Source organism: Aplysia californica, unplaced genomic scaffold, assembly GCF_000002075.1.
Source record: "Aplysia californica isolate F4 #8 unplaced genomic scaffold, AplCal3.0 scaffold00351, whole genome shotgun sequence".
Lineage (NCBI taxonomy): Eukaryota > Metazoa > Mollusca > Gastropoda > Aplysiida > Aplysiidae > Aplysia > Aplysia californica.
The window spans coordinates 14,829-20,484 of record NW_004797621.1 but is presented as its reverse complement, the minus strand read 5'-3'; positions in this window follow the sequence as shown (position 1 = coordinate 20,484).

The window sequence follows — 5,656 nt, the reverse complement described above, 5'->3', positions numbered from 1 at the left end:
CTCTCTCTCTTTCTCTCTCTCTCTATTTCTGCCCCCCCTCTCTATCTCTCTCTCTGTAGTATGTTCAAATTAGACATTAAAAGAATTGGTAAAATAAATATATTACTATATTTTATAGCATGAAAACTGAAATGTAGAGCATGTACTGAGGGAGAAAAAAGAGAAAGGCTGCCTCTCTTTATGTGACAAAACACCTGTGACTTGTAACTCACTCTGTTGAACCACTAATGAAACACCCGGTGTTGACTTTTGAATTGGTCGCTTTTAAGCACAAGGGGGCTATCCCGAAAAATGCTGTTTTGAGAAAATCGAGGGTAAAGTTTTTGCCTCTTTTTCAGTTTCTTTAAAAGACAAGGAGAGTTTTCTCTATAACCAAACAAATATACACACCAATGAAACCAAACTTGTCCTATTGGTAGGGCAATGCTCACTCTTGGTGTAGGTGAAGATATCTGGAAACCCCTGATATCTGGGTTAGCCCACTGTCCTTAAAAACGACCAATTGTGCAAGTGCCTGATAAATATGTACATTTTAAAAGTAAAGTGACTCTGGAATAGTCATACAGCAATTATTATAATGGTAATATTTCAGTTTCCACCTTTGTCTCAATAATGATGATAAAGGATAAGTCCTTCCCTTACCAATCTCATCTCATCATGCTTGGACAACACTCACTATTCTGTCCCCGGGTTTTATGCACCCAGCATAATTGAGCAAAATTTGATCATTTTTTGCGTAATTTCTGATTATTTTCTTTTATCATTCTTTGTTAAGATTAATAGAATCGCATAATTCCATTTTTGTGTGCATAAAACCACGTGGACAGCACTATAGCTGCACACAAATGTTATCCATTTCTCCCTTTTGTATGTAGGTGTTTTACGACCTTCCTGTTGTAACCTAGGCTGTTAAGGATTGAAAGTCCCAGCAGAAAGGTCAAGACGCTCAATGCAAATTCTCTCTATACATGTATTGTGGGTGGTTGGTGGGTGCTCAGGTGTGGTTTGCTGCTTCTTTCTTTTCGAACATCTGTTGTCCTTATCTCCCCTTCTTCTTTTTTATGTTTGTTACTCTCTGGTTACACCTCTAATCTTCTGGCACTCATATGACCTTATTGTGTTGCAAGTGCCGTAAAACACTTACTAAAGCTAAAAGGATATAAAATCCCTGCAGAAAGGTCAAAACGCTCAATACAGATTCTCTCTATACATGTTTTGAACCGGGGTGTTCTGCATGCAATGGCCAGGAGCCTACCCACTACACCACACAGGCTGGTATCCGTCTCTTTTTGACTGGAAAATTCCTGTCCTAACACACACCTCCGTGAAGTACTCGTAAACAAAGCTTTCAAGCGCAGCAAAATCGATCACACAATGCATTCTTAGAAAGTACATTATGTACTGTTGCAGCATCACATTACGCTTTTCCACAATGGAAGAACACCACTGATTAACCTAAATTTTATGTAACCTTATCGGACTTTTCTGAAGTGTGCTGCAGTTTTGCTGCAATCTTCTTTTATACTGTTACAGTGGGGTCCACTTATAATGGGAATCCTGCTATAACAGATATTTCACACCAGTCCCCCCCTCTCGTTATAACAGGATTCCACTGTATTTGAAAGCGTTATGAATTTTTAGTACTTAAAAGTATAGGCCTCTGTTTCATTTTCGGTTTTATATATAATCTGTCCCTGTTATTCTGAAACCTTGACAACTCTGTCCAACAATGCAGTTTGTCTTCAACCATCTCATATTTAATTTATTTATATATTGATCTGCTATTTATTTCTATATAAATGATCTACACTTTGTACCCAGAGAAATGTATTGCTCAATTTTTAAGATGGAAGTTGACTGACTTGATGAAATTGTTCATTTTTCAAGAGGTGTTACTCATATTTTTATGTTCCCTAGTGTGGTATTTGCAATGATGATTTTCTACACAAAACATTTGTGAGGCAGCGTGGTGAAATCAGGCACTCGTCAAAATCATGAAATCGGAGAAATCTGCATTTTTCTGCTGGTATTGCAATTTATTTCAAATTTTAGTTTTTTGGTTCATCACCTTTTATATCTATTGAAAAACACATTTCTGTGAAGATTTCAATGAAAAAAGTTTATAAAAGGAGTAAAAAATGTAAATTATTTGTATCCAAGGTCTCTCAGCTATGTTAGACTCCAGACTTTGGCAGCCATTTTCTCGCTAATTTTACCTCTGAAATCAAGTGACCCCCTCCTTCAATTGCAAATATCTCGATGTCTATTCAAGATGGTTGGATAATTTTTTAATCACAAACAAGACAAATGAACAAGCTTTATAGTGGTACCAATAACTTCTTATACCCCAAAATTGACGAGCACCTGATTCCACCCGCATCGTAACATGTATATTTATTGTCCTCTTTTGTGTTTTCACAGTCAAACCTCATTATACCGCCAGCCCTGTTTACCGCCAGGTTTTGCCAATGTACAAAAGGACCCCTATATAAACATAGTATTTGTGCCTTTGTCCGCCCATCCACCATCTCTCTGATTTGTATGGTTTTTAAGTTCAGGTAGAGCTGTACATGTAATTGGTGGCTACTCATTCTTCCCCTGCACATGGCAATTGTGCAAGACAGATCTAGATAAGTTGAGAGTGGTCAAAGTTTGTCTCTAGTCGCTGCCAGTCTAGCATTAGTCAAGATGAGAATCAGTGCTATCCCGTTATACGACCAGCCTGGCTGTACTGCCGACTAAACATGCTAGGGGGGCTCTCGTGGCCTAGAGGTTAAGGTGTTTGCCTCTCATTCAAAGGTCCTGGGTTTGAATCCGGGTAGCGGCGGAAACATTTTCCTCTCTAAAATTGTCTCCTTTCACCTCCCTTCCTGCTCTCTAGCATTGTTCTGTTGTCTGCTTTAGTCTTCTCTGTCTGCCCCCATCTCTTCACCTTCTTTGCCCCCTTCTCTTGGCTTCTGACTCTTTCTGTAGCCTTTCTACTGCTACTCTTTGGCTCCTTCTCACTGCTGTCTTTCAGCTACACCCCTGATCTTCTGGTTGGAAAGATCTCTACACCTAGCCTTCTCAGACAAGGGCGAAAAATCTCGGAGGGCGCGTGTTTAAGTTGCGCTCGTTAAAGATCCCTTGGTGGTTTATAATGGATAAGAGTAGGCTTCCGCCCCCACCCGCGCAAAATTGAAAATTTCCTACCAACTGGAAATGTTGGGTGTGTCCCACGCGCTCATATGACCTTATGCAGTTGTGAGTGCTGTAAAACACTTACCAAAAAAAACCCAAACAAAACCATGCTTGTTCTTAGGTAAGCGGTATAACGAGGTTTGACTGTACATAAGTAGGGCCTACTTTCCACTGTTTACACAATCAATTTCAGAGAACTTTATTTACCTAATTTTTAGAATGAAAGTGGACTGATTTGACTAAATTGTTTGGGTTTTTTTTGTTTGTTTGTTGTTGTTGGTTTTTTTTGGGGGGAGAGATGTTACATTTTGTGTTTCTATTTTCCCTAGTGTGGTTGGTAATTGCAATGCTATTTTTCTCCACAAAACTGATTTTTCTTGTCCTCTTTTGGGTTTTTACCGATTGGTCATTTTCTAAAGTCAGAGCAGTTATAGATAATAAGATACTGTCTTTTAGTTTTGAGTTTGTTGCTCTAATGAATGATTTTACTTGTTTCTGGTCTGTGCAAATTCAGTTGTTTTATTTTTGTACGTTTTAAATGCTGTTGTTGTTGTTATGGATCCAGCAACTGCTGTGTTCTCACCTTTCTTTCCAAGTGGGTGGTTGGCGGGTGCTCTGGTGTGGTTTGCTCCTGCTTTCCTATCAAACATCTATCATCTTTATCTCCCCTCCTTCTTTTTTGTGTTTGTTACTCTCTTGTAACACCTCTAATCTTCGGCACTTAGATGACCTTATTGTATTGCAAGTGCCGTAAAACGCTTACTAAACTAAACTTTCTTTCCAACAACATCCAGTGATAAGCTCAGGTATGCAGCTCTTGCTGCAGTGTTCTGTAGAGTGTGTCGATACGTGTGAAACAATACATGAAGGTTTCTTCATGAGTTTTTGTGAAAGATTGCACTTTCTTTATATTATAATCTAACTTCCAAATAAAGATTTTTATGCATTTTATGCATCTGAAATATTACTTTCGTGTCTCGTTTACTATAGTCTTTAACATTTTTGTGAGATGTCTGGTTCTTGTTGGCCTACAAGCTACTGTGTATGTATATAATACTATGGGTTTTCTTTTACACCTTATGCCTACCACAACACAAGGAAGCTTTAGCCTACATGTTGATAATAATAATAATAAATAGCATTTGTATAGCGCATACCACCTCTCAACAGTAAGCTCTTTACGCTTTACACTACATGAATATTGTTACCCCAGCAGTCCATAGATTTCCCGGGAAGAATACTGTGCAAGCAGCTGATTAACGCTCAAACTCAAACACTAACAAACTGACAAGATCTTTCGCTGGCTATAGCCGGGTACCCATTCCCACCTGGGTGAAGTGAGGAAAATTCGTGTAAAGTGTTTTTCCCTAGGACACAACGTCAGGCCCCTGACGGGATTCGAACCCACGACCTTACAGTAAGTTGCGAGTCTGAGAGCCTAACCACTAGGCCACCGACACCACAGTGTTACAGTGGGGTCTTCCACCTTGAGTATGTGGATTTTGAAAGGATATTTGTGGTGAAATCAGGCGCTCGTCAAAATAATGAAAGTCAAGATATTGGCATTTCCCCGCAAGTTTGGGAAATTTTATCGAATTTTTTGTTTTTTTGGTTCAATACCTTTCATGCCCATTAATGAGCACATTTTGTGTGGATTTTACTGAAATACGATGATTAAAGCAAAACAAATTAAATGTAAATTTTCAGTTTTCAGGGACTCTCAAGCTTAAGAAATAACTCAAATTTGGCGGCCATTTCCTCGCTATTTTACCTCTGAAACCAGATGACCCTCGCCTCCTTCAATCACACATATCTTGACTTATTTTCAACATAGATGGATATTATTTTAATAATAATAGATAGCATTTGTATAGCGCATATCCCCGCTCAGCAGCAGGCTCTATGCGCTTTACACTATGTTATTACCCCAGCAGACCATAGAACACTCCGAAACATTCTCAGCTTCCCGGGAAGCATACAGTGCAAGCAGCCGATTAAGCGCTCAAACACAACAAACTGACAAGATCTTTCGCTATCTATAGCCGGGTACCCATTCCCACCTGGATGAAGTGAGGAAAATTCGTGTTAAGTGCCTTTCCCAAGGACACAACGTCGGGCCCTTGACGGGATTCGAACTCACGACCTTACGGTTGCGAGTCGGAGAGCCTAACCACTAGGCCACCGACGCCACCTAAAACAAGGAAAATGGAAAGGCCTTTAGATGATACCTTCAACTCCGTATGCCCAAAAATTGACGAGAGCCTGATTCCATCGCGTTGTGCCACATTTTATTTTTTAAGTCCGAGAGGGACGGGAAAAAAAAAGAAAAAGAAAGAAAGAAAAACTCGCACACGAACACTCGTCTTCTCAGAATGCGCGATGAAATGCAAGGGGAACAACCTCAACTTTCTAATATTTTTTAGACTAAAACAGTAATAGTTGAGTAGTTTCCCTTACCTACAATATTATGAGATTA